Genomic DNA, 11,833 nt, shown 5'->3' on the forward strand with positions numbered 1-11,833 from the left:
ATCTATATTCATGATGGTGTTCATTAGTAACTCACTTTTAAGATGCTTGCCTCTTGTGAACTTGCTTAATCCAATCTTGAGATGCTCTTTCTCCAACTTGAGCTTCTTATTCTCTTTCTTGAGTGCATCATTATTTTTCTCTTCCTTGAGTTTCTTGTTCTCTTCTTTGAGCTTCTCATTCTCAAGAATTAAATCACCCTCATGATCAAGAGTTTCTAGCACTATAGTGTTGGTGGTTTTGAGCTCTTCAAGATCTCTCTTGAGCTTTTCATTATCATGCTTGAGCTTGACATACTCATCATAGTTGTCGATTTCAACCACTTGCTTGCCTTTGCTACTAGATCCTTGCTCAATGCTCTCAACAATTAAATCATCACATGATGTAGCTATATCAATCTTAACAACATTATTAGTAGCATCATGTGGCTCATTGGATAAAAATTCTTGAGCAATAACAAGATTACCATGATTTATCTTGAGAGTTGTATATTCTTCTTTTAACATATTGTGGCTAGTGATGGGCTCTTTATGCGTCCCCTTAAGTTTATCATGTTTATCTTTAAGCTCTTTCTTAGAAGATTTGAGCTCTTTGAGTTTGGATGATATAGCTTCATTTGCTTCTCTAAACTCAACACTAGCCTTTTCGGCTATATCACATTTAGCTAAAAGAGAATCATTCTTAGCTTCTAGCATGTCATTCTTAGCTCTAGTCTTTCTAATAATCTTAGTATATTGATTTAGCAATTTAACAAGATCATCATATGAAGGTGATTCATATTCATCATCATTATCACTATCACTATCACTATCATCATTGTTAGCATGATCATCACAACTACTATCATCATTATTTGGTACCTTCCGTTCACCCTTGGCCATAAGGCATAGGTGTGTAGAGGATGATGATGGTGGTGTCAGTGAAGATGATGGAGAGTCAATCACAATTGCGGCCACCTTCTCATTATCATTATCATCATCGGATGAGCAACTAGATGAATCAATGTTCGTGAGTCAATCACCGACGATGTATGCCTTCCCATTTTTCTTCTTCTTGTGGAAGTCCTTCTTCTTGCCATCTTTCTTCTTGTATGGCTTGTTTTTCTTCTTTTCATCTTCATCACTTGAGTCATCTTTCTTGCCTTTGTTCTTATTCTTTTACTTGTCTTTCTTGGGCTTTGTGCATTGATGTGCTAGATGACTAAGTTCTCCACAATTGTAGCAATCCATCTTGAAGATTGGCTTTCTTCTAGAGCTAGTGAAGAACTTATTTTTCTTGCCATCAAATTTGATGCCACTCTTGTTGAGCTTCTTTAGCATCTTGGCGGTTTCTCTCACCATGAGAACAAGACTTGCATCGTCAACTTTATCATCACTTAAGCTCTCATACTCAATTCTTGCTTTGCCCTTCTCTTGGCTAGCCTTGAATGCTAAGTCTGTCTTTCTTCTTGGTAGAGGATGAGCCATCTTGTGGTGTGATGTGCATGTACATCTCATAAGCATTGGTCTTTCCCAAGATTTGAGTCGGTGTAGCAGTAGAAAGATCACCTTGATGAAGCACGGCCACAATATGCCCATATTTATCAATGGATAGGACACTCAAGATTTTTCTTATGACATCGGATGGTTGTATTTGAGTGAGTCCAAGCCTATTGACTTCATCTACAAGAATATTCAAGCGTGAGTACATTTCATTAGCACTCTCTTTAGGAAGCATCTCCAAAGAATTAAGCTTTTTCATAACGAGATGGTAGCATTCCTCACGCTCGCTCTTAGTTCCCTCATGGAGCGCACAAATGTCTGACCATAGTGCATAGGCGTCCTTGTGGTTCCTCACCAGGTTAAACACATCTTTGCAAAGGCCTTTAAAGATGATGTTTCGAGCCTTCGCATTCTATTTCTCATAGTTCACTTCATCGCCTTGAAGGTGCGTGGGATCCTGAGGTTTTGAGAATCCTTGTGAGGTGGCTCTAAGTATTCCAACATCTAGAGCTTCTAAATACGCCTCTATGTGGATTTTTTAATAAGGAAAATCATCCCCCTCAAAGATTGGAGGAGGTCCATCCTCATGAGACATCTTTCTCTAGGCAGCTAAGCCTAAAACACATGAGCACGAGGCTCCGATACCAATTGAAAGGATCAAGATGCCCAAAAGAGGGAGGGGGTGAATTGGGCTAATTCTAAAATTCTTTGCAATAATTAAACCTAACGGTTAGCCCACTTCACCCCTTGTGCCTAGAAAGTGTTTCTATTGTTCTAACGCATAAAAGTTTAGCAACCTATGTTCTAATCCTACTCTACCATGGCAATTCTATGAATATAAATGACAAGAATTGAATTGCTCAAAGTAAATGCTTAAAGTAAAGAGAGAAGGAGAAATGTGGTGATGTTTTGCTGAGGTATCAGAGAGTCGCCACTCCCCACTAATCCTTGTTGGAGCACCCGTGCAAGGGTGTAGCTCTCCCTTGATCCATGCAAGGATCAAGTGCTCTCTATGGATTGATTCTTTGACACTCTGTCGTGGTGAATCACCCACAACCGCTCACAACTTGAGTTGGGTCATCCACAAGCTCCGCCGGATGATCACCAAGCTCCCAATCACCACCAAGCTGTCTAGGTGATGGCGATCACCAAGAGTAACAATCACGAACTCTCACTTGACCACGACAAGCCTAATGAGAAGGGTGGATGCACACTTTGCTACTCTTGCTTTCACTAATGAGGTCTCTCTCTTGGATTCTCAAATCTCAATCACCTCACTAGGACCTTGCTCTTCTTGGCACTCTAAAGGGTGTTTCTCAGCTGTTGGAATGAGCAAAAATGATCCCTTGAGTGAATAGAGGAAGTATTTATAACCCCTCATTCAAAACAAACCGTTATGTGCCTCTATGGGGTGACCGAACGCTTTGGTCAAGGTGACCAGACGCTCTGGTCAAGGTGACCAGATGCTCCGGTCAATTCACCCACCTCTGTATAGTTTAAGTTGTGACCAGACACTGGCCAGCATCCGGTCAGCACTGACCGAACGAGTCCAGTCACAAAAACTACCCTCTGGAACCTTACTGATGTTGATCAGACTCTAGCACCCAGCGTCCGGTCACTTTGCTGCTCAGCGTCCGGTCAGTAGCTGAAACCTGACCAACCTTCGGTCAGCACTAACTAAACGTGTTCGATCAGGATTCTCCCTCTCTAGAACCTTACTGGAGTTGACCGGATTCTGGCACCCAGCGTCTGGTCACATTTCACTCAGCGTCCGGTCGCATCCAGACAACTTCACCTTGATCAAATGAACTGACCAGACTCTGCGCTAGTGTTCGGTCAGCATTTGACCCTCCATTCACTTCCAACTCACAATCATATATGAATGAAGTTTGCTTCAATTGATCTAAGGACTATTTTAGAGCTACCTAGTGCTAGATTTGACAAGTGTGCACCACACCTAATCTACTAGACTCACCTAGGTCAAGCTACCCATCCATACCCCCCTTAATAGTATGGCCAAAGGAAAAATAAAGTCCTAAACTACTCTAAGTGTCTCTTCAACTCTAAACGACATTTAGAACTAGTCCATCCTTAACCTTGTCGTCCATCCTTTGAAAACCGAAATGATTTTCATCGTAGGGGCATGACAACCATGATTGCCCAATCAATTGCCATTACCATGACCTAACTTAATTGCATCTATAAAACACACGTTAGTCACAGTAATCTCGTATTATCATTAATCACCGAAACCCAACTAGGGGCCTAGATGCTTTCAAAGTGGTTAATGGTTATTTTATTAGCTTGAAGACTAATATGAAACATTTAATATTCTTAGTTGCAATTCTTACTTGAACTAATATGTGTTTATTTCTCATGGAATAAATTAGATTTATATGTTTCACATATAAACAATTGTCTATTTTTGTCTATCTAAATAAGTTTTTCATTAATTTTATCCAGAAAGAAGCCTCAACTAAACATGAAGGTTATAGTTCTTTGTGTATTATTACCATGTAGGTAGAAGGGAAACTGGATTTTTTTTAAGCACATGAATAATTGGACTATACTGGCATATTAACTGATCTTGGAAGGATCAATTTAGCCAAGAAATTGTATAATCCTAAAACTAAATATCTAATACTTTAGCCTAGAAACTAGAAGTTTATGTCCTACCTTGAATTCGTTGTTGTACACTGAATAGTATACTGGATATGTGAATTTCATGCCACAATCATTGAATACTAGGAGTATGATTGAATTCTATGGAACATTTGAAATGATTATTCATGGATGCTTGAAGCTTATTACTACTTGAAAAGGGAGAGGAATTTTGGGTAAAGACATAAGAAAATGTGGGTAATATATATTTAATAGGCATAGCCTTCCTAAATCTATCTTTAAGTGCATGTATCAGGACTTAAAGTCCTAGCCGCGTCCTCTCCGACCTAATTAACTTTCTCTACATTGCATGAATTGCAAGTAAGCTTGTACATTTACATTTTGTTGTTATCTATTACATTGGATTGAATACCAATATTCCACATTACACATAAATGTATATCACTATGTTGTGCTCTTGTTGAGCTGCAACTTCTCCACTCCTGCATAAGTATTAGCATAGAAGCTATATTCTTAGCTTCTAGCTACTACCTTTTCCCCTCATAATTAAATGTGCTAGCTAGCACGCTAGTTTTCGTTGAACTAAGAAATATTTTGCTTTCAATGCGTTGCATGCATAAGCAATACATTAGTCTATGGCCAAGTAGCCTAAGATCAGGGGAAGCTGGTTAATATGAAATTAGCTAAATGGAGAAGTGACCCAATTGATGGGATGAATAATTATGAAATTAAGATGGTGGATTACACACTTAGATGATTTGGGATTTTTTAAGAAAAGGCATTTTGGGAATTTTGTATTAACGACAATTAGAAATTTCTAGAAGAAAATCCATGTGATTTTGAATATTGCGTATTATATACATTTAAAGTATATAGTTCATTTTTTATGTATGAGTAATTGGATCATTTTTTTGCTAAACAATAAAAAAGGTAGACAATGAAATAGTTTTCTAAACCATGATATGTGCAAATCAGGGGAAGAACATTCCTAAGTTTGTAGGAATGCTGAACATTCTTAAGTGCATTTTATGTATTCTAGCTCGCTGCATTTAGTGAATAATAACCCCCGTGTTAAAATATGTGCGTGAATATTTCCCATAAAACTACATCATAGCATATAGGAATGGGCCTCCACTTATAGTTGGAGATACATGAATTTGAATTATTTTAAGCCCATGACAGGGGGTATCTTTTGAAGTATGCTATTAAAGATCTAATATTGGTATTAGGGGGGAGAGAAAGCCTATATTGAATGCCAAATATTATTTCTATAGAAGGAAAATGGTCTTAAGAGAAAAAAATATTCCTTGAAGCTTGGAGTAGTAATAGTATCACACACTAAATCAAATAATAGTTTGACTAATGCTCTTGTGAAGCATAAAGTGGAGCATATGCCAGATATTTTTGAAAATGAGAGGAGTGAAAGGATCAAGATGCCCAAGAGGAGGGGTGAATTGAGCTACTTTTAAAATTCTTTACAATAATTAAGTCCTATGGTTAGCCCAATTAATCCATTGTGCCTAGAAAGTGTTTCTATTGATCTACCGCATAAAAGTTTAGCAACCTATGTTCCAATCCTACTCTAGCATGGTAATTCTATGAATGTAAATGACAAAAATTGAATTACTCGAAGTAAATGCTTAAAGTAAAGAGAGAATGAGGAACACAGCGATGTTTTGCCGAGGTATCAGAGAGTCACCACTCCCCACTAGTCCTCGTTGGAGCACCCGCGCAAGGGTGTAGCTCCCCCTTGATCCGTGCAAGGATCAAGTGCTCTCTATGGGTTAATTCTTCGACACTCCATCGCGGTGAATCTCCCACAACCGCTCACACCGTTGGGTCATCCACAAGCTCCGCCAGATGATCACTAAGCTCCCAATCACCACCAACCCGTCTAGGTGATGGCGATCACCAAGAGTAACAAGCACAAACTCTCACTTGACCACGACAAGCCTAATGAGAAGGGTGGATGCACACTTTGCTACTCTTGCTTTCACTAATGAGGGCTCTCTTTAGGATTCTCAAATCTCAATCACTTCACTAGGACCTTGCTCTTTTTGGCACTCTCAAAGGTGTTTCTCAGCTGTTGGAATGAGCAAAAGTGCCCCCTCACACGAATGGAGGAAGTATTTATAACCTTGGTTGGAAAATAAACCATTATGTGCCTCTATGGGGTGACTGGACGCTCCGATCATGTTGATCGGACGCTCTGGTCAGTTCTCCCCGAACTCCAGTGTTTAAGTTGTGACCGGTCTGGTCACAATTTTCCCTCTCTAGAACCTTACTGGAGTCGATCGAACACTGGCACCCAATCTCCAGTCACTCACCTCTCAGCGTCCGGTCGCGCTAGACGATTTCACCTTAATCAAATGAACTGACCGGACTCTGCGCCAGCATCCGATCACTCCGGAACCAGCGTCCGATCAGCATTTGACCCTTCATTCACTTGCAACTCTCGATCATACATGAATAAAGTTTGCTCTAATGGATCTAAGGGCTTTTAGGAGCTACCTAGTGCTAGATTTAGCAAGTGTGCACCACACCTAACCCACTAGACTCACCTAGGTCAAGCTACCCATCCATACCCCCTTAATAGTACGACCAAAGGAAAAAATAAAGTTCTAAACTACTTTAAGTGTCTCCTCAACAACAAATGACACTTAGAACTAGTCCATCCTTAACCTTATCGTCCATCCTTTGAAAACCGAAATAATTTCCATCGTAGGGGCATGACCAGCATGATAGCCCAAATGATCTCTATTACTGTGACCTAACTTAATTGCCTCTGCAAAACACACATTAGTCACAACAATCACGTATTGTCATTAATCACCGAAACCCAACTAGGGGCCTAGATGCTTTCAAGTAGTAACTTGAAGTTATAAACCAGAAGTTATGTTTACTAGTAGTAAACTAAATGTTGTATACTATGAAGCTAAAATCTATGGGGACACCTGTGGATTCTAGTTTAGTGTCTACTTATTGGATAGAAATAAAATAAAACTCCTCCATTCTCATGAAGAAAACACCTCATGAAGAAGGTTAAGCACCTCATGAAGAGGATCATCATGAAGATGAAATCCAACACACTAAGCGCGCGCATCATTAGTGTTGGGTATGTAGAACAATAAATCATCTCTTATTTGGGAAATAACAAAGAGACAGAATAATCTCATATTATGAGAATATTGGGAGAAAATAATAGTTGTCGACAATGTTACCTCTATAATTGCAAATATTTCTCTTATGAGAACCCAGATCCAGAAAATAAAGTCTATGTCAAAGTCATCTGTAGCGATTATATCGGGTCAATGAAGAATGCAATTGAGGTTGAACCTCCTACTAAGAAAAAATAAATGTTATGCTATATCTCTGGTAAATCAAATGAATGAATATGAAATATGCAGTTAATAAATGGATCATGAAGATCCATATAGTTCCTGAAGAATATAAACCACAACAAATAGAAATTAAATCTCATACAAAGTATTAAGAAGTCTAAGGTATAATATATTCCTGAATGAATATTAAAGTCTTAAGAAGAGCATATCCTAGAAGGAATAGTCATCGAATGACTTTGTAGTGAATAACACTATCTCATTGTGTATATCACATAATAATCTCTAGTATAGTAGAGAATATATCTCATAGAAGAGAAATGTTATTCACTAAGAATGAGAACATCCTTGAAGAATTTAATCAATGAAGGATTAACCAGTCAATTCTTAAAAAGCATCATTAATCCCTGAAGTGAATATAGACCCGAAAGAAAGCAAAAGAGAAATCATAAACACCATGAATGTGTCATACAAACACTCAGAAAGTGTATATCGTAAAGTTAGCAATGACGTTTTGGTATCCTGTAAATATCATAGAAGGTATGAGAATAATGATCATTTTGGCAATTGAATTATCCCCTAAATGCCAAATGCAAGACTGTATTTATTATTTAGTGGTACAATCAAAATCCTGAAGATTTATAGAAAATATAATTTGAAAATCCACTAAGTAAGAACTAGAGAAGTATTCAAACTCTAGTATAAAATTTGATGCACTATGCAGAAGATACTGAATATTGTTACTTATTTACTCCCATAATTCTCTAAAAGGATTTATTATCCTGAAGGATAAATTTTATTTGTTTTGCACAACTAACAAGTGGTTATTTATGCATGAAGCATATTGCTCTTGTTTACTCATATTATAATTCATTGAAGAATGGTAAGCCAACATTTTGAAAGATATAGTATTATGGTACTGCATACCATTATTAAGCACACATTTATGAAAAATATGGACTGAACAATGAAATTCAAATGATGGCTTTATGAGGGGGAGCAATTTGAGTAAATCTACCTTGAAGGTAATTAAAACCACTAGAATTACAAAGATCAAGTAGATCATATTTGCTAAAACATTGAAGTTTATGCATAGACCATGAAGATAAATATCTATTCATGAAGAATGGAATATTATGAAGAATACATGATCAAGAAGGATAAATGTTGTACTCTTTTTTCCTATGTGAGTTTTTACTTGAAGGTTTTCCACGCAAGGTTTTTAATGAGTCAACATGTGCAATGCAATTAACGAATGCGATGTACTATTTTCTCCAAGAACTATTTTTTCTACTAGGTTTTCGGATGGAGTTTTTAATGAGGCATGTGCATATCGTGGTAATCGTCCAAGGGGGAGTGTTGTAAAACATACGGACTATAATCTATAAGGAAAGAAAAAAGAGAAATTCTAATCCTACTCTGTTTGTATGTGGGCTCTTACCAAACTCTTAGATCTTGGCAGGACTATATACACATGGGAGCTCTATGTTGTAGTCACCAATATTGAGAGAAATAAAGAATAGTCTCTCTATCTCTTGTGTCTATGTGTTCTACTTTCATCTACTATGTTGATCATGAAAGACGAAGAGAGAAAGATTCTAACCGCTAGCAACATGTTTTATAACAATTTGTCTCGACTTGCAGCAGATTTGGGGGGTGGGGGGTGTACGACCCTAGTGAATCATTGTGCGCAGCAGACGAGTCCCAGCCTCCCAGGGCAGATTCCGCCTGGTAGATGGTAATTGGGGTAGCTGAGTCACGCCGTGTTGCCTTTACATGCAATGCGATCTTAGTTTTGGTTCTCGGGGAAATTAGTAGGATCCGATTCCAAGTCCACATTCAGATCAAAAAGGGAGGTTCTCTGTGAGAGAATAATGGAATGCCCACTCAGTCTCAGGTTGCACTAGAAAATCATCAAAAGGGGGGAAGTATAAAAATAAAAAGGACATGCAAATTTTAGGTTCGGTCACTTGCAAAAAAGGACGTGCAAGTGCAAGTTTAGGAAGGGACACTCGATCGCCACAATATAAATAAAAATTGCTTTAACTGATATTCTAGTTAAAGTATTTCTGGGGGTATTAGTTAAAGTAGTTTCACCACATATTTTCTGGGGCAACAAACTTTTACCACCATGGATCAAGGCAAAAACAAAAAAAAACTTTTACCACCATGGCAGCGATCGAGGTCCAACAAGAAAATAGTTACCGGGTATCTTGGTTGCACCAAGTGGAGAGAATTGGATTCTAGGTGTATGGCAGACCACTGTATCTAATAACTAACGTGATGCCTCACTAAAGTACGGCAAGTGGAGGCAACAATCCAAACAAGCTCTCGTATTAGAACAATTTCAGCAGAGACCACAAATTTGGACCCTTGTACATTTTAGGGTCTACTTTTATTGCACCTAATTCACAATAGAAATGGGTTTGCAAATTTATTTCAATAGACACGAACACATAGGATCCACAGCATGTTCCTTTTTTCTTTTCTTTCTCTTTTTTCTTTCTCTTTGTTTTCATTCCTCCCTGGCAAGGCGGCCATGTTTGTCATGGCCCTCATTTATCCCAAGATCTCACCTGCTAGGAGGGGAGGAGCCGCCGGGAGAGGAGGAACGTACAGGGGCTACCAGGGAAGATGTCACACCGGGGAGGGGGATCATGCTGACGCCAGTGGAAATGATCAAGCTGGAGGGCAGCACGGCACGGGGGGTAATGCTAGAGGGCGGTGATGAAGCAACGGTGGCGGGCAATACAATACGATGGGGACAGTGCGGGACAATAGAGACATCACGGTGGAGGACGGAGCCGATACTAGGGATAAAAATTTAGGAGGTGAATTTGTTGCTTAAATTTGGAAGGAATAGTTGAAAAAAACTATTACTCTCTCATGCATTGCATGCATGCATGGGCCGGACACATGTCACGAATCCCACGGAAGGTGGCCACGATTGCTCAATATGAGTACCATCCTCATTGATTTTTTTCCTCTCTCATCCTCCTAGTGGAATAGTCCACATAATCCATGTGGCTTATGGACAGTTAAGCTTCTTATGGTCGCATGTTTTCCCTTTTCCTCAGGATGTTGGCGCAATGGTCTCATTGGAAAATAAAATCGACTATATAATCGTGACCTCGAATTGCATGGTTCAAGATTTAAAGACACCTACCCATAATTCATTTAAATGGTGTTTATTTCTATATTTGGGCATTTTTAACATTGTGGTTGTTTGTCATGAATTTGAATGCTTTGTTCAACAAGCGTAAATTAACAAATTGATAGGAAAGTTTAGTCTCATTATTTCCAAGATCCAATTGTGTAAATTCTAGAGGCCCTAAGCCAGAGGAGCTTTTATAGTTCTATAGTTGAACATGCCTATCAAAACAGGAAATATGATTCACATATGAAACAAACTACTAATTAAGGATTTGATTGCTTCTCTTGCTCACCTTTGCCTAGCCTTGCGTGGCAAGGTTAGAGAAGAAGAAATCATTTTTGGATGCTTTGCTTGTTTGAATTTGGGTAGTGTGAACAAGATTTTCTTGCTTTTGAGGGGAAGCCAAAGTGCTCTCCTCACCTAGCAAGGTTTGTCTTACCTTACTTTGCTAAAGAATTCTTCTGCGCAAGGTTGGAAAGACAATAAAAAGTATCATAAGACGAATGATGGAATAAAGGTATGTTTAGACTCATTAGTGCTAATTAGTAGCTAAAATCAGCATATAAGAATCTAACAGGCGTACCGATAGATCTGCTAACAATTAGTTTATTAGTTGGTGGAGGGGTACTAATAATTCATATGCACGTCGCTCCAACTACTTATTATTACTAGACGGATCCAAATAGCCCATACTAATAATTCATTTAGCTAATACTCTTTCTATCCCAAAATTGTAAGCGTATAAACTTATACTAGAGAAATTCAAACTTTACAAACTTGGACTAATAATTAGTCAAATTATGTATAAGTTTAGGACATAATACTTGCAACGATGGATTTGTAGATGCCATTGATTCTTTAAAACATAAAAATATATTGTAAGAGAACCAAGGTCAATTGATTATTTTTTATTTTGGGACGAAGGGAGTTATAACAGCTATTAGTTGGCTGACTTTTAGACAGACCGAGGGAGTGGGACTTAAATATAATGCACTCTTGCATTTTTCATCTGTAAAATTCTAAAACTACGAAATAGATGTCTATATTATCACTGCTGCCCCTGCTCCCCTTGCTGGTCCTTATTGCCGTCACCACTTTCAAGTCCTTACTGTCATTGTCTAGGGCCCTTCTCCTTCTTCCTTTCTAGCGAGTTCGCCGGTGGCAAGAAAAGAGAGGGCACCCATCTCTTTAGCTCTTTGGATCTAGTTTGCTTATATTTAGTCTAAATAAATTATCGACG

This window comes from Miscanthus floridulus, chromosome 11, assembly GCF_019320115.1.
Source record: "Miscanthus floridulus cultivar M001 chromosome 11, ASM1932011v1, whole genome shotgun sequence".
NCBI lineage: Eukaryota > Viridiplantae > Streptophyta > Magnoliopsida > Poales > Poaceae > Miscanthus > Miscanthus floridulus.